The 20,661-nt window shown below is 41.9% G+C and overlaps 1 protein-coding gene across 1 annotated transcript in view; it reads left to right on the top strand.

The window, feature by feature from the left end:
* Positions 1,653-20,661, top strand: part of UBAP2 (ubiquitin associated protein 2) — a 114,114-nt gene continuing 95,105 nt past the window's right edge. The window contains exon 1 of the mRNA XM_013966140.2: positions 1,653-1,744. The gene's annotated coding sequence lies outside the window, so the exon portion shown is untranslated. The remainder of the gene's footprint in view (positions 1,745-20,661) is intronic.

The raw sequence follows: 20,661 nt of genomic DNA, 5'->3' as shown, positions 1-20,661 counted from the left end.
GGCTCCAATATCACTGCAGATGGTGACTGCAGCCATGAAATTAAAAGACACTTACTTCTTGGAAGAAAAGTTATGACCAACCTACATAGCATATTGAAAAGCAGAGACATTACTTTGCCAACAGAGGTCCGTCTAGCCAAGACTATGGTTTTTCCAGTGGTCATGTATGAATGTGAGAGCTGGACTGTGAAGAAAGCTGAGTACCAAAGAATTGATGCTTCTGAACTGTGGTGTTGGAGAAGACTCTTGAGAGTCCCTTGGACTGTAAGGAGATCCGACCAGTCCATTCTAAAGGGGGTCAGTCCTGGGTGTTCATTGGAAGGACTGATGCTGAAGCTGAAGTCCAATACTTTGGCCACCTCATGCGAAGAGTTGACTCATTGGAAAAGACTCTGATGCCGGGAGAGATTGGGGGCAGGAGGAGAAGGGGACGACAGAGGATGAGATGGCTGGATGGCATCACCGACTTGATGAACGTGAGTTTGAGTGAAACTCCGGGAGTTGGTGATGGACAGGGACGCCTGGCGAGCTGCGATTCATGGAATCGGAGAGTCGGACACGACTGAGCAACTCTACTGACTGACTGACTGATCTTCTTTACGCTTAATTATAGGAGTTAAAACAGGTGAGGTCATTTTGAGAGGCGGGTTATTCATTGTTTGGAGATAGAAAACTTGGATTTGGGTCAGTGCAGCTGGGAAACTGAATTCTCTACTCCTAAAACCGGACAATTCCTGCCTGAAAGGGTTGAATCTATGACTTAATAAAAGAAGTTGTATGACGACCGACAAGAGTAGGCTTTTCAACAAATGCTAGCCTTTTCGGGCAGTAGAGGCTTGGGAATGCAGAATTCAAGGCCGCATTGAACAGGACAGAACCTGCGAGGTCCGCCCGCCCCGGGAAGGTGCTTCCTGCATCCCGCCGGGCGCAGCGGCTACCTTTGCGAGCCGTTGGCGTTTTCCCGCGCAGGGGGCGGGGCGGAGCGCGAGCCCGGGAACGTGTTCGCAGAACCCCACGCCTGGCCGGAACTACATCTCCCAGGAGGAGGCTCCCAGGAGGAGGCACCCAGGCGGCGCCCACTGTTATCAGTCTCTGGTGGTAGCCCTGTCAACTTTTCGCCTCGGCCTTCCCTCGGACCGAAGTCACAGGCGCACCATCTAACGAATCCAGGAGGGAAAGGATGTGGTGGTGGGTGCCTTTGCTGTACAGCAGTTTGGGAGTCGTAGTCCCCTCGCACAAGGTTTGGGAGGCTGGGTTTGTCTTGAGTGGTCGGACCACATCACGTGATGACGGAAAGGCGGCCGTAGGCAGGGGAGCGACCTGTGGTGCCTTGTGAGGTCATCACACAGCGACGACGAGCTGTTCTTGGGCATCCTCGAAGCGGTGGGTAGTACGTCTCTGAGAACTCCGAGTTCGAGAAACTCCATAAAGTCTCCCTCGTTGGCTCCATCTGCGTGCCTTCCCCTGACCCGCAGCTGTTGGCCTCTCGGGGTGGGAGTTGGGGGGTGGCTGCAGGAAACAGCGCGTTGTGTAGGCGGGCTGATGAGCCGCGCGGCGAGCTACGTGTGTTGGCTCCTCCTTCGGCCGTGACGCGCAGTCACGTGACGGGCCGGACCGCCTCTGCCGCCGCCGCCGCTTTGTAAGAGGCACATTGGCAGGTAACGAGCGGCGGCGGCGGCGGCGGCGGCGGCGGTGGCGGTGGTGGTGGTGGTGGTGGGTCCCGAGTCCAGCGAGAGCAGCAGCGGTAATTGGCACCTTCTCTCTCTCCTTCCCCGTTCCAGCTCCTTAAGGGCTACAGCCTGTGCTTAGTAGACCAGGGTTCAGGTCTTCTTTCCTTTAGAGCCCTTCCTACTGCCCCAGCGTCCACCCTGAGGTCGGGCCGAGCTTCCCTTGCCGGTTTCGTGCGTCCTCAGTTTGCCCAGGCCTGGGTGCTGTCCTCCCTCTCCACCGCAGGTTGTCCTGCGCTCGTTTCTGCCTACCCCTTCCTCGTCAGCCCAGCCCCACCCAGCCCCAGGGGGCGCCTACCCCTCCCCCCTTAGGGTTTCTGTCCTGGAGGGTGTGGTTTTTCTCTCCCACCGTTGTCCCTTCCTGCCTGTCCGCTCGAGCTCCCGCGCCACGCTGTCAATGACCACCTTTCCGCGTTCACGCCTGTCGCTAGTCCTGGAACTGGACATCTCAAGAGCCCAACTTCTGCACTCTCTAGGCTTTCCCGGCAGCCCGGAGGCGTAGTTCAGTTCTACTTCTCCTCCTCATTCTGGAAGGCTTTGGTGCCAGACTCTTGGGATTCAGTTTTCCTCTTCGGTCCTAGCTCCTGCAGGCTGGCTGTGTCACGGTTGTTCTTCAGTGTAGGTTTGAGAGGGGTTTCTAAACTAAAACGCGCTCTTTTATTTTATTCCAAATGTTATTCTTTTAATTGGTGCATTGCATCTCAGTTTTCTTTGCCGCTGAATCACTTTTCCCACTCGGCATTCCCACCTTTTCCCCTGGCTTTTCAATCTAATTAGTTATCCAAGTATCTCAGGTACCATCACTGTTCTCACCACTCTGGTCTCTTCCTTTTTCTAGGAGTTAGCTGATTCCATCATCATTCCTTTTATTTCCTATTTGACCTAACCTGTAGTTTACTTCCACCTCTGTTGGATATTGTTTCTGCGTGTATTCAAGGTGTCTCCGCCAGTATTTAGGCTTGTTCTACCCTTGTGTGCTGTAACAGTTGAGAACTTTTTTCTTTTTTGTGGTCTTCAACATTTTATTTTTTATTTTTTGATGGCCCTTATCAATTCGCTTTATTTTACTTTACAATACTGTATTGGTTTTGCCATACATCAACATGAATCTGCCACCGGGTGTACATGAGTTCCCAATCCTGAACCCCCCTCCCACCTCCCTCCCCATACCATCTCTCTGGGTCATCCCAGGGCACCAGGCCCAAGCATCCTGTATCCTGCATCGGACCTAGACAGGCGATTCGTTTCTTACATGATATTATACATGTTTCAATGCCATTCTCCCAAATCATCCCACCCTCTCCCTCTCCCACAGAGTCCAAAAGTCTGTTCTATCAATTGAGAACTTTTAAAGGTCTCCACAGGGTACCTAAAGATCATGTTTTATTTGAAGGGCATATAATTTACTTTTTGAGTGAGCCCAATTGCTTTATATTTTCTCTTTGATTATGATAGTATTTTTAAAATCAAAAGTGTCTCAGTAATTAGTGTGTTCCTCACTTTTCCACTGTGAGTTGTACACATAATTTTTAGTTGTAGTTTAGTTTGTCTAATAAAAGTGAAAGGAAGGTGAATGTAATCCTAAGGACTGGGCGACTCTGGGGGTGGGAGCTGTCTGTCTCAGGAAAGGGAATAAATTCACTCGCTGGAGATGAAGGGTCTTCCTGTACCCCAGCATCTCTTACTTGCAGAGCCCTTGGCTAGAACTGCCCTCTCATTGCGGTGGCTTATCCAGGCAGAAGTGATTAGTTTCTCCTACAGTACTTTTCTCCTTGCTTTCAGTATGTTCCTCCTGAGTTTGTCTCCTTAAGGCTAGTTCACATGTGTGGTGAGATTTTTTTTCCTCCACTCCTGTCCTTGTTTCCCACAGCTCTGATTTCCTCCGTCTGCTTCCTTGTTTCTGATCTCCAGTAATTAAGAAAGCGATTGAAAGAAGGGAGGTTTTTGTTATGATTGAAATATGACTGGAAGTGGTGGCATGGGAATGAGGCCATGGGAAAGGCTCGTGGTAATTGCCCCTCCTGCCTATTTCCTGCTGCTCTGGTTTCCTCTGGCTTCTCTCTCTATATGTGGGGTGGACCAGCTCTCAGAGAGAGCTGCCTTTAGAACTGGGCTAGAATAGCGGTAACACCTCTGCTTCCCTTTCCTGATAACTGGTCAGCCTGTGCAGTGCTCACCAGTGGTGTCTCTTGGTATTAACCTGAGTGACTTTTATTGTTTGGTGAGAAATGGTAGGAGAACCAGGAGGAGGATGGGTTTATTTCAGGATTTGTGTTTTGACAGAAACTGGTTGCCATCTCTGTTCCCATGAGTATAAACTGCATATAGAGAGTATAAACCAGTCCTGAAGGTTTGAACTGGTCTGAGGTGAAGCCTGTACTTTTGAAGTGTTGATTCCCCAGTCCTCTTTAAAAGTGAAAACTTACTACTGTTAAGGTTTTGTTGTCGTAAGAAACTTTTTGTGGGGGGGTGTGTGTAAGTGCATTATAAAGGATTAATGTCTGCTCAGAGGTGGTCTGCACGAATTCACCGGTTGTGAAGTTCCTTTGCTTTTATTATTTTTTAAAATTTATTCTATTTATTTGGTTTTGATGGGTCTTTATTGCTGCGTGAGAGCTTTCTCTAGTTGGGGTGAGCGGTGGCTTCTCTTGTTGTGGAGCACAGGCTCTAGGGTGCACAGGCTTTGATAGTACTGGCACTCGGGCTTAGTTGCCCTGTGGCATGCAGGATCAAACCTGATCCAGGATCACACTTGTGTCCCCTGCATTGACAGTCAGATTCGTAACCACTGACCAATAGGGAAGTCCTTTGATTTTAAAAAAACCTGTCTTTTATTTCTTCTTGTGAGGGAGCTATAAGTCAGCAATGATCAGTTAGCTCTTAGTTGTTAACTTGAGTATATGCAGTGTCCTTTAAAAGCCAAGTAGTATGACGCAGGTGGTGTTTGACTAGTGAGAAGGTGGATCTCTGATAGAGCTTAGAAACCGTTGTTTTCTCATTTTTCTTTTCCCCAAAAGAGTGGGAATATAACTTGAAGTAAGGTGAAGAGAGGGAATATCACCTTAGAAGCCTGTGGTAGGTTTTGAAATATTTTTGATCCAATTATTGAGAATCCCTTGGGCTGCAGGGAGATCCAGCCCTTCAATTTTAAAGTAAATCAGTCCTGAATATTCATTGGAAGGACTGATGCTGAAACTCAAACTCCAATACTTTGGCTGCCTGATGCGAAGGACTGACTCATTGGAAAAGCCCCTGATGCTGGGAAAGATTGAAGGAGGGAGGAGAAGGGGACAACAGAGGATGAGATGGCTGGATGGCATCACTAACTCAAGGGACGTGAGTTTGAGCAAGCTTGCTGATGGACAGGGAAGCCTGGCATGCTGCAGTCCGTGGGGTCACAGAGTCAGAAATGACTGAGCAACTAAACTAAACTGAACAAGTGGACTCCTTTTTTTAAGTCGAAGAATCAAATTAGTTTGTTTTGTTTTGACAATTACAATGTCAACTATGTATGCTGAAATTTCCTACTTTTAAAAATTTTATTTTTTTGGCCCTGTTGAGTGGCGCGTGGGATCTTAAGTTTCTCCACCAGGGATTGAACCCATGCCCGCTAGAGTGGAAGTGCAGAGTCTTAATCATTGGACTGTCAGGGAAGTCCCTCTCCTACTCTTGACAGTGTTTCTCTCAAAGATGCTTGTTCTGTACTTTTTAAAGAAAGTTATTTTAGTTTTGAAATTTCTTGGCCTAGGTTTTGAAGAGCAGGCTTGTGAAATTCTGGCTGACATAGCATGTGTATTATAGTGTGTTTCAGTTTTCAGAAAACTCATTTTCATACTGGAGTTATGAGCTCAATTAAATTGAAACCCAGTTCACTGTTTGGAATTAATTTTTGAAACGAGGCTTGGACCAAGGAGTAGGTGTTTCATTTAAGACTAGGCAGTGCTCTACTTTTAAAGGGTGTTAGCAGTGGCATTGGCACCCCACTCCAGTACTCTTGCCTGGAAAATCCCATGGACAGAGGAGCCTGGTGGGCTGCAGTCCATGAGGTCGCGAAGAGTCAGACACGACTGAGCGACTTCACTTTCACTTTTCGCTTTCATGCATTGGAGAAGGAAATGGCAACCTACTCCAGTGTTCTTGCCTGGAGAATCCCAGGGACGGGGCAGCTTGGTGGGTTGCTGTCTATGGGGTCGCACAGAGTCGGACACGACTGAAGTGACTTAGCAGCAGCAGCAGCAATGTGTTGCTTGTTTTTTTTTCATTTGGAACTCTAAAAATAATAGAACGTATATTTGATTAGATTAAACATTATTTTCAAGGATTTGTAGAGGAGAGAATTTTATTTGGATTTAGACTTGTTGCTATACCTTCATTTCTTTTGTTATTAACTTTTTACCTAAGTTGTCTCATAGTAGCTTACTCATTTAAAGTTATACTATACATACATAATCCACTAATACTTTATTTATATATCCACGTCATGATATCTGGGATGTTAGTTCCCTGACCAGGGACCAAACCCATGCCTTTTGCAGTGAAATTGTGGAGTCCTAACCACTGGACTGCCAGGGAGTTCCCCCAGTATTTTAATGCTTTGCTCTTTACTCAGAATTTTTTACATGTCACGAAAAAAAGAAAGGAAAGAAAGAGAAGTTGCCCACTTGTATCCGACTCTTTGCGAACCCATGGACTGTAGCTGACCAGGCCCCTCTGTTCATGGGATTTTCCAGACAAGAATACTGGAGTGGGTTGCCATGTCTCAATCCTCTCATCAAATCAGTTCTAGGTATACCTGTGGAGACTTTTAGAAGCTCAGCGTTCCTTCTTGCTATTAATGTCTTTCTCCCTCTTTGTCTTCTTGAATTCTTTCCATTCCTGTCCTGTTTTCCTCTTCTTTCTCTCTTTCCCTTGTTTTCTCTTTTTTTTGTTGCCTTCTGTTCCTTCAGCCACATACAAAAATACTCAACACGCAAGTCTCAACTGAGGAGGTTGTAGTCCTTCTGACTCTGTTTGCCACCATAACATTGCTGCTTCCTAAGCAAGCAGATGAAAACTTGAAATATCTTTGCAGTCTCACGGGCTTGGGGAAGGTGTATAGTGCTGTCTGTATTGTACGTGTCTACTCATCTGGAATGTGTGCTGTTTGGAAGGTGGGATTTTTCATTTGATAATAATGTTTGTTGTCAGATCATAAACAAGAGAATAAGTGGGCTTAAAAAATACAAATTTAACTGAAATAAGGTCTAGGGAAAAAGTAACTGTCTTTAGGATTTATTGACAAGCCTAACTTGTCTCCTAGACCAAACCAGTTCTTCCCCTCTTTTTTCAAGTTAATTTACAAATTTCCATTTTAAGATTGGTTTTTGGGTCAGGCTGGCTGGGATTGTTTTATGTAAGAAAATGCATTTTAGAAAATTAAAAAAAAAAGTAGTTTATCATTGTTTAACATTTTAGTATAAATCTTTTTTCTTTTTTCCCTAGATAAAGTGTACACTTTGAAAAGAATGAGCTCACACCTTGCATACTTTTTTTTTAATTGAAAAATTTAAACTACATGCCGAAGGAGGTATATGAAGTAGGAAAAAATGTGGAGTTTTCAAAACCAAAAATAAAATGACCAATCAAGAAATGGAACATTAATGCCACCTTAAACTCCCTTGTGTATTCCATCTCCTAAGTTAATTTTTCCCTGGGGGGTTACCATTACCCTATTATTTTGGTCTTACTATTTTTAAGAATAATTTTTACTTGATATGTATCCATAAATTATATATAGTTTAGTAGTGCCCATTTTCAGTCTTGATCTAAATGGGATTGTGTGATTCTCCAGATACTTTACATGTTTTAGATTCATCCATTTGATTCTCCTCCATCATTTTCAGTAGTATGTTACTCCATTGTAAGGATATGACGCATCTTATTCTATTGTGATGAATGTTTGTCTCATTTCCAGGTTTTTTTTTCTTATTACAAATTATTCTCCTTGTGAACATTTGCACCCCACCTCAAAACGAGTAAACTAGTTTGCTGAGATTGTATGACTGAGAGTGGAATTTTGGGGTTGTGTGTAGGATATGTGTAACTTTACCAGGTAATCCCAAATTATTAGCGTTGTTTTGGTCACTAAGCCTGGCCCTTTGTGACCCCATGGACTGTGGCCCCCCCAGGCGCCTCTGTCCTTGGGATTTGCCAGGTAGGAATGCAGGAGTGAGTTACCATTTCCTTATCCAGGGGTCTTTCTAATCCGGGGATCGAATCTCCTACATTGCAGGTGGATCTTTTTTTTTTTAAGGGGAAATTAAAAAAATTTTTTTATTTGTTCATTTTGACTGTGCTTGGTCTTTGTTGCTGTGCATGAGCTTTCTCTGGTTGTGGCGCGTGGGCTTTTCATTGCAGTGGCTTCTCTTGTGGAGCATAGGCTCTAGGGCTTTTGGGTTTTAGTGGCACTTGGGCTAAGCAGTTGCAGTTACTGGGCTCTGGAACACAGGCTCCAGTAGTTGTGGCACATGGGCCTAGTTGCTCCAGGGCGTGTGGACTCTTCCTGGATCAGGGATCAAACCTGTGTCTCCTGCATCTCTTTACCACTGAGCCACCTGGGAAGCCCATAGTGTTATACAGTCATTCTTAACTAGGCTCCTCATTTGAACCACTGTGTGCTGGGCTTAGTTATTCAGTCCAGCTCTTTGCGACTCCATGGACTGTAGCCCACCAGACTCCTCTGTCCATGGGATTCTCCAGACAGGAATACTGGAGTGGGTTGCCATACCCTCCTCCAGGGGATCTTCCCAACCCAGGGGTTGAACCCAGGTCTCCTGCATTCCAGGTGGATTCTTTACCATCTGAGCCACCATTTGAACCACAGAACATAGAAAGTTACTATTTCCTCAGTTCTCTTGAGGATGTTACATAGCTGGTCTCATTCTAGATACCTATAGGAAAATATAATTCGTACATACAGTGGATATGTTTGACACTGGAGCTTAATTCTTAAAGACTGAATTGGTGAGAGCACCACATTCTTGCTAACGTTTGGTATTGCTTTAATTTTTTGTTTTAGCCAATTCTAGTGGGATGTTTTAGATAGATCTTTTATGAACAACACACAGCTGGATTTTGCTTTGTTATTGCAACCTGCCAACTTCTCTTTTAAAAACTGGAGCATGGAGACCATTCATGTTTATGGTAATTATGGATGTTTCAGGTACATTTCTGCCATATCGTCCTATACTTGTCTTTATTGTTTTTCTGTCCTTTTTGCAGTTTTAATTCTTTTTTTTTTGTTTGGCTTCCTCCAATTTAAAGACATTTTTCAAATTTATAAAAGCTGAAAGAGTATACTGTATACCTTTGAACTAGTTACTACTTAATATTCACATTGACTTTTTTCTGTATATACTCCATGTGTTATCTTTTGAGTCTAAATGATTTGAAAGTAAAATGCAAATATCTTGACAATTATGCCTAAATGTTTCCTTAGCAAGTGTTTCTTCACAATAAAAACTTCTCATAAATAGCTGCAATAACAGCTTTACACCTAGGAAAGGGAATGCTTATTTAAAATATAATGTATAATGTCAATAAAATTTGACATCCACATTCAGATTTTCCCAACTGTTCACAAAATATCTTTTATAATCTCCCTATTCAATCAGGGTTTCTGTTTCTTTTTACCCTATTTAGTTATTGTCACTGAAGTATACTACTGAATAATAATCCATTTCTCAAGTGATTATTTTCTCAATTATTTATCAGATGTAACTGCCAGTCAGAAAGTCATCTGATAAGCGAGAGTTAACTATTGCTGTTACTTGTTCAGTCACGAAGTCCTGTCTGACTCTTTGTGACCCTATGGACTGCAGCACGCCAGGATTCTCTGTCCTTCACTATGTCCCTGAGTTTGCTCAAACTCGTGTCCATTGAGTCATTGATACCTTAATCCAACCATCTTATCCTCTGGTGCCCCCTTTTCCTTTTGTTGTCAATTTTTCCCAGCATCAGGATCTTTTCTAGTGAGTCAGCTCTTTGCATCAGGTGGCTAAAGTATTGGAGCTTCAGCTTCAGCATCAGTCCTTTCAGTGAATATTCATTCAGGGTTGATTTCCTTTAGGACTGACTGGTTTGATCTTGCAGCCCAAGGGACTCTGAAGTGTCTTCTCCAGCACCACAGTTCGAAAGCATCGATTCTTTGGTGCTCAGCCTTCTTTATGGTTTAACTTTCATGTCCATACATGACTATTGGAAAAACCGTATCTTTGACACTGTTAACTTAGTTAAGATAATTCTTGTAAATGTTAAATAAATTTCACTTTCTTGGACTCTCGGAAGTGTCAGAGTATATCCTGTTACTCCTTTGCCCACCCCAAGTTTTGAAACACTGATTAAAAGTTCCCTTTTTAGTGTGTGAAAATAAAGCCAAACTATTATATTTATAAAAACTTTTAGATAGTATAGTCTCATGACAATTCTCTGGAATGTTCAGAATGTAGGTTAATCCAGATTAGGTCTGAATAACAGTTTTTTGATGTTACTGGTATATGCTACTGTACAGGTGTTCAGTTGAACAAACGTGTACTGCTGCTACTTGTTGGCAGTTGTTAGATGCTAGGGATATAGGTGAATAATGCACTGTCCCTGTTTTTTTGGTGTTTAATTCCAGTGGGAAGACAGTGCAGTTAGGAATCAGGATGCTGTTGGGAGTGACAGAGAAACACACTGTCAGCTGATTCCAGGTATTGGCCATACTTCCTTGAAGTATTAGGAGTTTGAGCCTTACTTCTCCTGGGTTCTTCCCAAATTCCTGAAGTTACCTTTGTTTCTTTTGTTAAAACATTTTGAAATTCATCATAACGAAGTTTTATTGGAATTTGGTGTTATTTGGGTTACCGTATTATTGTATCTTTTGTTTGGCCTTGACTTGGTAGTTTCTCTTAAGAGTTAGTTATTCTTAATGTAAGTTAGTTATTCTTAATGTAAGAGAAAGTTATTCTTAATGTAAGTTAGTAGCTTTCAACATTTTTTTGGGTAAGTGTTTTATTGGAACTTATTGGATGTTTCAACATTTCTCCTCCAATGAAGATCTCATTTTATTTTGATGAGAAATTTCCTGTAATATCAGTTACTTGGTGAAATGCTTGTTTGAATTGTTGAAGATCAGATGACCTCTTAAAAAAATTCTTAGCTTAGGTACTTCACCTTATTTAGTACCCTTTTAATTTCTTGTGATTGGGAGTGCTAAGGTAATGGTGGAAAAAATACCCCTGTACAGAACATTCCAGGTAGTGGTAACAGGAATAAAATTCTTGCTAGCTGGAGGAGGCCATTTACTATTTTAATCAAAGAACTTTCAACTTTAATTTTTTTTAAAGGCAGTTTGAGCTGTTTAATTGTTCTAGTGCCTGGAGAATCCCATGGATGGAGGAGCTTGGTGGGCTGCAGTCCATGGGGTCGCTGAGAGTTGGAGACGACTCATTGACTTCACTTTCACTTCACTTTGATGCATTGGAGAAGAAAGTGGCAACCCATTCCAGTGTTCTTGCCTGGAGAATCCCAGAGACAGGGGAGCCTGGTGGGCTGCCGTCTGTGGGGTCGCACAGAATCGGACACGACTGAAGCGACTTAGCAGCAGCAGCAGCAGCAGCAGCAGTGCTTATCTCACTTTACAGAAAGATCCCAGCTGTAATGGGATGTAGCTGGCATACCCTGAACCAATTTATATACTCTGGTCTAGATATCTGTGGGACAAAGAAATGACCAGGGTCACAAAGGATTTTGTTGCAGTGACTTTTGGCCTGTAGTGATAGTTGTACAGCTTCATAAATACTAAAAATCACTGAGTTTTACACTTAAGAAGGGTGTACCTCAGTGAAGTTATTTAAATTGTTTGAATAAATCGACAATATTTTGAAACAGACTTAACAAAGAAAGTGGTCAGTGTACCTTAATTCTATAGTTGCTACCAGTTATGATCTAGTTTAACCATTTGAGTGAGGTACATTATCTTGTGTGGTGTTCCTTACAGACTTGAGAAAGAGTAAAATGCTCAAGGTTACTTAATCTAGTAATTTGTGCGACTTCCAAGCCTGTACTCCTAATCATAATACTGTACTACTTTATCTATCTGAAATACTTCTGTCAGGAATACAGCCAAGTGTTAGCTGATAAGTCAAACAGTGTCCACATTTGTGGTACGTAAGGCTGGGGTTTTGTAATGGACGGGGAATGAGGACAGGATATATGCAGGTGGGGCCCTTGAACTCTTATGCCTAGTTCCTCTAGACCCATTTCACTATCTGCTTTATGTGTTAGGATTTAGTCACTGGTTTGGTTGGACTTGGTTTCTGTGGTTTAAAAACAAAGCAACACACTTGTCTTTGCTTGAGTTTTCCATTCTGATTTTACTAGCTGTTCTCATCAGCATGATGAGCTGGTCTGTAAGCTCTGCCAGTTTAGGTGCATCCTTTGAGGAAGGTGAGGCACAGCGCTGAGAAGCTGCCGTTGATAGCACACTAGCACATCCTACGAAGAATAACTGAAGGCTGTAAAAATTACGCTTAAGAACTCAAGCTGCTGTTAAGTAGGGGTGTTTAGTATATTGTTAAGAAACAGTAAAATAATCATAGTTATTACGGACATCAAGTAAGGACTAATCGCTGTTTACATTGACGGACAGAAAATGAGAAAATGGAGATATGTTCAGTATGCTGTTGAGAAAATATGTCTTATGGAGGGTTGATGCAAAGAGCAAAATAGGAACTTCCGTAGTGGTCCAGTGGCTAAGACTCCATGCTCCCAATTCAGGGGGCCTGGGTTCGATCCCTGGTCAGGGAACTGGATCCCACGTGCTGCATCTAAGATCCAGTGCAGCCAAAACAAAACCAACCCAGGTGCCGTTTGGAAGAATGACAAGACCGATCTGATCAAAGTGTAGGGATCAGAGTGGAATAAAGGCCTTGTATTTGTGATGATTGATGGTCTGTGAGCAGAAGTTAATGAAGTTTGTTGTCGTTTAGTTGCTCAGTTGTGTCCTGTGCTTTGTGACCCCATGGACTGTAGCCAGCCATGCTCCTCTGTCCATGGGATTTCCCTGGCGAGAATAGTAGAGTGCTTTGCCATTTCCTTCTCTACGGGTTCTTCCTCTGGGCAGGTGGATTGTTTACTGCTGAGACACCAGGGAAACCCAGGTGATACTGTTGTTTGATAGAGTTTAGCAGTATTCTGAAAGATTAAACATTTTGATCCAGTTTGGCATTAGTTTCATAATTAAGATAGTTCAGACAGGTAAATAGGGGTATGTCATTTCAGTGAAGTAGAGAAGAGGCAATTACTGATATACTAGTTGATAAAGATGCCTTAGAACTGCTTAGAACCTTAGAGACTTTTAAGTATAAACAGTAACCGTTAATCAGGTACCTGTTGGAAGTTGATGGCAGAGAATGTAAAGGAAGGCATAGATTTCAGGCCTTAAATCCTTAAATGGGTATAGGAAGGAGTTCATTAAAAGAATGGCTTAAAGGTTTTGAGCTCTGGAACACTTGAAAAATGCTGTTGGCTACTTGGAAAATTTCGGAAATCTTCAAGTAAGATTGTTTTGGATGAACTCCATTATAGGTGTAACTATCTAATGGGCAGTTACTTGGAGGCTGAATCTCTGGAGAGACATAGTCTTTAGCTTTTGCTTTGAAGTTGAAGGTAATAATTGATGCCGGTAGGGCATAACACTTCTGTGGGAAGGGAGAACGTGCTTACAAATTGAACAATATTCTTTCAGAGGTGGGAGAAAGATGTGATGCCGCTGAGTATTTGAGGACAAGAGAGAACTAAGATGGTGTGGTATCTTAGAAACCAAGAGAAAAAGTTATACAATGTGTCACATGCCAGAGATAGGTGAAAAAATGAGGAGAACAAGAGAAATTTGACAGTTACTAGGAGTCAGTGATGGCACCCCACTCCAGTACTCTTGCCTGGAAAGTCCCATGGACGGAGGACCCTGGTGGGCTGCAGTCCATGGGGTCGCTAAGAGTCGGACATGACTGAGCGACTTCACTTTCACTTTTCACTTTTGTACATTGGAGAAGGAAATGGCAGCCCCCTCCACTGCTCTTGCCTGGAGAATCCCAGGGACAGGGGAGCCTGGTAGGCTGCCACCTATGGGGTCGCACAGAGTCGGACATGACTGAAGCAACTTAGCAGCAGCCGGGGTCAGTGATGACTTGGGGGAATGGTATCTTTCCTTTTGTTGGAGTGTTAAGGTGATGGAGACAAGACTGAAAGTCAAGGAGATGTTTGGTGAGGAAATGGAGGCAGTGAGTGTATTCTTTTTGAGAAAAGCAGCTTATGTAGTGACTGCTTGCAAGATAGAACATGTCGTTTCTAAGAGGACTGAGAAGGTAATTTTTCTAAGCCATTGTTTTTGGAAATCTGGATGTAGAGAACAGTTGAACAGGTTTTTGTGCACATTCTTGTGAGAACTAAAAGAATATGGAATATTTTCTCAGTGTAGCTGTTTGAGATTTCCTCGCTAAGGAGTTTTCTGTTTGGTTTGAATGAAAACTGAGCATGGTACATAAGTGACAGGTGTGTTAACATTTACATGGATTGCATGACTGTTTTGGTAGGTACATTCTCCAGGTAACTGGGATTTTTTAAAAAGTTGCTTTTGGCATGAGCAAAACAGTAATAAACATGGCGGTAGAATAAAACAAATATACTTTAAAGAAAAGAAAAAAAGTCAAGCAATTCAAGACTATGTATCCTGAGGTATATGAGGAAAGTTGAAAAACTGTGAGGAAAAGCTGTGGGTACAAAGTACTTAAAAAATTAGTGTTTATATTTTTGGCTTATGGTAGAGCTGTTTTTAAATAACTTAACAATGAATATACTGAACCTTTTAAATCAATTGTAAAATGCTTATGTATTTGTAACAATTGAGTGCCAAATGTTTAAATGATTTGTGAAAAACGAGAGTAACTTGAAATATTTTGTTATCTGTTTTCAGTAAGAATTGAAGTTTGTAATTAATATAGATTTGTAATATAATATTGTAAATCAACTAAAATTCAATTACAAAATAGAAAGAACTGAAGATTTGTAAAGTTTTGTCTGTTGAGGAAGTATGCTGCTGCTGCTGCTAAGTCACTTGAGTTGTGTCAGACTCTGTGCGACCCCATAGACGGCACCCCACCAGGCTCCCTCGTCCCTGGGATTCTCCAGGCAAGAACACTGGAGTGGGTTGCCATTTCCTTCTCCAATGCATGAAAGTGAAAAGTGAAAGGGAAGTCGCTCAGTTGTGTCTGACCCTCAGCGACCCCATGGACTGCAGCCTTCCAGGCTCCTCCATCCTTGGGATTTGCTAGGCAAGAGTACTGGAGTGGGGTGCCATTGCCTTCTCTGTTGAGGAAGTATAGTAGGGATTTAATCACTTTGAGCAGTAATATCCAGTTTACTGTATGAGAGTGGTTAGCAGAGATGCCGCTTTGCCAAAAACCAAAACAATAAATTAATGTGAGATAATGGGTTAAAGTTCATCCTAAAGGAGATCAATCCTGAGTGTTCATTGGAAGGTGATGCTGAAGCTGAAACTCCAGTACTTTGGCCACCTCATGCAAAGAGTTGACTCATTGGAAAAGACTGATGCTGGGAGGGATTGGAGGCAGGAGGAGAAGGGGACGACAGAGGATGAGATGGCTGGATGGCATCACTGACTCAATGGACATGAGTTTGGGTAAACTCCGGGAGCTGGTGATGGACAGGGAGGCCTGGTGTACTACGATTCATGGGGTCACAAAGAGTCAACACAACTGAGCAACTGAACTGAATAGATTAAAACTTTTTAAGTGATTATGGGTTAAACTGGGTAATATTTTGAGTGCTGTTGAATAGGGATATTTCCTGAAGTTTTTTTCACATCTTGAGGAGTTTGGAGATTTTCCTCTGTTGGGTATTGTTATGGCTTTTCTGTTCTTGAAAATAAGAGGCAAGAATTAAACTGGAATTACAGTTTAAGACAATGTTTTGGCCTAGCGTTATCTTTGTAACTGGTTCTGGTCAATATGGCTTGACTAAAACAAAGATTTGGTGTATCGAACTTGTATCCCCAAGAATGGTGAGGTAGGTTAGCCTACCCTTTCTCAGTGGGTCTCAGGAAGAGAAAATAACCCAAAGGAAGAAGGTGACTTTTCCTTGCTTATCCTCTTCGCTAGAAAGGCCTTGGGAATGAGCAACTAGTGAGAAGTTCATCTTTCTCCAGTGGAGGGTGGTGGCAAAATGGAAGTGAGGGTGTGAAGGCAAAAACTTTACAGAAATATGTCTCAGTCTTCATCACAGACTAAGACTACTGTTGGCATGTCTGTTGTGTTCCAATGGCTCTGAGACTTCACTAGATTCTCTTGAGAGGGTAGGTGGGAATAAATGCAGCTGAATGTGGTTGGGGAAGAGCCAAGTCAAACTAGGAGGTGGATAGGCGAATTTGAGATGGGACCATCCAGCCGGCAATTTATTATGACTTCTAATATCCAGGAAATAGACCTTATTTTTTCTTTTTCTGTGGGTTTTTTTTTTTTTTTTTGGTGCCTGATGTATGTTGATATCAGTGGCTCAGTGGATGCTTACAGGTAGGTAAGGTTGTCTCTTAATCTTTCAGGCTACCATAGAATGACCTGCAGAAAGCGAGGAAACACTTAATGGCTTCTCACAAGAATGTTTAAGGTGGAAAGTGGTTGTCTTACCTTCTTTCCCCCTCAAGACAGTGAAACAATGCAGATGATTCTAAAACGAACAAGGAAACAGCCTGAAAGATCCTATTGTCCTTGGGTTCAGAAATATTTTTGGAACGTGGTCATACTGTGCTGCCCAGAAATCATGCAGATGTGTAAATGCTGCCACTTTGAGAAAGAGGCCAAGACAGGAAAGATAATATGATGAATTTATTTAGGAAAGCAAATTCCTGGGCATGCCCCGGATTTAGAATAGATTCAAACTAATTCCTCACATTTACCCATCACATGGTTAGAATAACTGATGTAGAATCAGAAAAAGTTAAATCATGTTTATTGTACTGTATTTGCCAAGGAAGAGAAATACTGCATTCATTTTAGGAGGCAATTATATCAAAAAGGCTTGGAGCCAGAAACATGTTGGCACCTAAAGAATTTTCTTTCATATTCTTGTAATATACCTGATTTCTCAACTGACTAGGGTAATTGAGGTGCAGTAATTATATTGCCACCTTGCTCTTACATAATAGTTTATATTTTAATGTTCTGTGATAAAAAGCATGATGTAGTCATTTCTCATGCATTACAATGATGTAAAACAAATAAAAACAGTGGAAGGCTATTCACTAAACTGTTAACAGTAGTTATTTTGGGGTCGTGGAAGTGTAGGTGGTGGTTTTATTTTTTTCCACTTTTCATTGTTTTTTTTTTTTTTTTGAAATTTTGTATGACTGAATGACTATTATGGGTAAAATAATAAAGTGAAATTATGTTTTTTGTAGTTTTCTCACCTTTCAATTGGAACCAACAGGATCAACGTTTTCATCTAAGGTTCTTTGAGGGCAGCAATTCTCAAACTTCATTGTGCATCAAGTCTTGTTTAAACGTTTCTGATGCATCAGGTCTAGGGTGACCTTTAGAATGTGCATTTGTGACAAGTTCTTAGGTAGTGCTGATGCTGCCGGTCTGGATACCACACTTTGTGAGAACCACTGCTCCAGAGTAGTTGGTGTGATATCCTGGGTGCACATTAGAAATCTGCAGAGCTTGTTTTTTTTTAAAAAAATTGATGTATGATTTATATATCATAAAATTCATTGTTTTAAAGTACGCAGTTCAGTATTTTTAGAATATTCATAAAATTATGCGAGTATCAGTATTTCTAGAACATTTTCATCACCCCAAAAAGAAGTCCCCCCCCATTCTCATGAGCAGTTTGCCCATTCTTTCCTGATCCCATCCACTAATATACTTTCTGTCTCTATGGATTTGCCTTTTCTGGACATTACATGTAAATGGAGTAATACAGTATACATATCTGGTCTTTTGTGACTGGCTTCTTTCACTTTTCGGTTTCAATGTTCATCCATGTTGTAGTTTTTATCAGAAATTTGTTCCTTTCAGTACTTGACTAATCAATGCATGGTTATATCACATTTTGTTTATCCATTCATCATTGGATTGTTTCTACTTTTTGGCTATTATAACTGATGCTCCTTACGGACATTCCATGTGTGAATTTTTGAGTAAATATATGTTTTCAGATCTCCTGAGTATGTACCTAGGATTGGAATTGCTTGGTCATATGGTAACTCTTTGTTTAAGTTTTTAAGAACTGCTTGGAGAACTTTTAAAACACAGTATTGCTGTCTTAACTATTTTGAGCCTGATGTAATAGGACCTGGTTTCATTTTTTAGAAATTGCTCAAGTGATTGTACTACGCAACTAGGGGTGGTGATGGATGGTGATCCACTCACTATTCCAGAGTCTTAAACTTTGTTTATTTGATGATGGGAAATTCCTGTTGCTTCTGGAAGTATCACCACTTAAGAGTGGAGATTTAGACATGGTTGGAAAGCCACATTAGGTCATGAGTAAGCTGACAAACCTGGGTTGACTTTGTAGCGTTTTTGCAGAATGGAGTTTTTCTGGGCTCCTGCTTTACTTGTTTTACCATTCTGTTGGCTCCTTAGGCCCATTGTGCAACCACAGGATCAGAACAGGGCAGGAGATAATGGCATCGTTATCTAGTAATTGTTTTAAAATTTTGAAGTATAGTAGCTTTACAACGTTGTGTTAATTTCAACATAGTGATTCAGTATCTTTTCAGATTATATTTCATTATAGGTCGTTAGAAGATAATGGGTAGATAAGATTATGGGTAGATAGTAATTCCTTGTAGCCACGGCCTGTGAGGTGGTTAGAAGGTTTAGAATGTGGGTAGAAAGCAGACTCTAGATGTGTCACTGTTTATGTGGGTGGGCGCTGATTCTGGGAGAGCAAGACCAGAGTATATAACATAGGAAGAGGAGCAGAATCCGCTATAAGGTGAGCAAGAAAAAAAACGCGAGTGTCTGTTTAGCAAGGATTATTATGGGTTTATGAGAAAGCTGTTAATATTCTGATAAGTGGATGATTTATAGAAATTCTATTTTAATCTAGTTCCAGTCTAGTCCTTGTCTGTGGTGTAGTAACTCTCTACTGAAGGTAACATCCTGATATTATTTGGGGAGTGCTTGTTTGAATACAATGTAAATAAAAAGTACAGTACTATAACTTGTAGATCTATTAAAATGCTGTGTAGTATAGGGACCTCCTCCAACACCTCCTCTTTTTAAAAAAATATTTTTATTTTTAAGAGTTTTTTTTTTTCCCCATGCTGTGAGGTGTGTGGGATTTTAGTTCCCCGACCAGGGATGGAAATGCAGTCTCAACCACTGTACCGTCAGCGCAAAGTCTGAAACCCTCTCCCCTGCCCTTTTTTTTTTTCCTCTTAGAGAAAAGACCTGAAAGGGTTAAGACTGCTAATGAATACCTAGGAGCTTTTCAAGGGATAGGAGGGCAAATCATCATGAGGTGGCTGCTGAACTAAGATCTTAGTTAAAAGCCAGGGTTTAGAGCCGAGAAGTTAGCAATGGAGCAGTGGGACAGATGTGTGGAAGCAGCTATTAGGCAATTAAATACTTTTTCTTGACTGACCTTAGATAACTACAAAGAGAAATATGACTATGCCAAATACTTCTTGATGTCCCATAATGTTCAGGGTTTCACCAGCACTCATCTTTTCTGTGGGCTGATTATGTGTACAGAATAGCAGATAACACTGTGTGTGACGCCTTGGTGTAAGGGAGTTAACCTTGTCCACCAACTGCTCGAGGCCTGACCCTGCCCTCAGCAGCTGCGGAGAATAAAAAAGTACCAGCTTGGTCAGCTCCTGGCACGCACGGCACAAGCAGTTTAGCTGTGTGGAATTGGGTCTCACGTTGGAGTTCCTTGGCACTGTAGCTGCCTTACTCTTCCCTGAGTTGAGGTTGTAGACTTCCCCTTGCTGGCTGTTTGGGCCTTCCAAATTTGTTGAGGTCCTTAATATAAATCAGTGTTATTCTCTGCAGAAATGAAAAGATGAATTTTCTCTGCAGGAAAAGGTTGAGAATAATGGATATTTTCTCGCTAGAAAAAGCAAGAACACATATTGGAGGTTAAGTAAAAATAATAAAACAGATCCAATTAGCAAAACATTACAATAGAGAGCTAAGGGAGCCTCTCTGGGTATCTGAAAGGCTGGGAAGTTAGGTGAGATTTGGACCCAGAACCAGATCTTTTGCATCAGAGGTGAGTTATTAAGGTTGCACTGACAGTAGTAACGCTGTCTTCAAGACAAGGAAGCTGACTTGGAATGTGTTGTTTATCTATAATTGATGCATATTAACGCATGGCCTGTGGGATCTTAGTTCCCTGACCAGGGATCAGACCTGCACTCGTCGGCCCCTCCGCCGCCCCATCGCCCCACCGCAGTGGAAGCACAGTCTTAACCACTGGACTGCCAGGGAAGTTCCTTTGTGAGCATTCTTGATGGAGGCTTGCTTCTGTTCTTAGTAGTTGAGCCCTTGGCTGATTACATAATTCATGTTGTGTGGGTGTATTATCTTCTATTTGGGGGGAAAAAAGACATTCATTTTGCTGTTTCTGGAATATAATTTTTTCTTGATGCAGTCAGTAGATGAAATACTCTGGGAACCTCCTGGTTTCAGAGGTATCTTCCAGTGCTGACACTTTGTGATACTGTCTTCAAGCCCTTGGTCTTTCACCAACATCTTCACAGTTCTCGGCATATTATCAGCAAGTGTTCTGTAACTCCTCAGGATGACCAAATGTACCCTTGTTTTTCTTTTAGGGTTTATATGGTTTTTAGATAAATTTTTACCCAACTATTTTTTAAAAT

The sequence above is a fragment of the Capra hircus genome, chromosome 8 (genome assembly GCF_001704415.2).
Source record: "Capra hircus breed San Clemente chromosome 8, ASM170441v1, whole genome shotgun sequence".
Taxonomy (NCBI): Eukaryota; Metazoa; Chordata; class Mammalia; order Artiodactyla; family Bovidae; genus Capra; species Capra hircus.
Note: the sequence above shows the minus strand (reverse complement) of the source record. Positions and strands in the feature narration are given on the sequence as shown.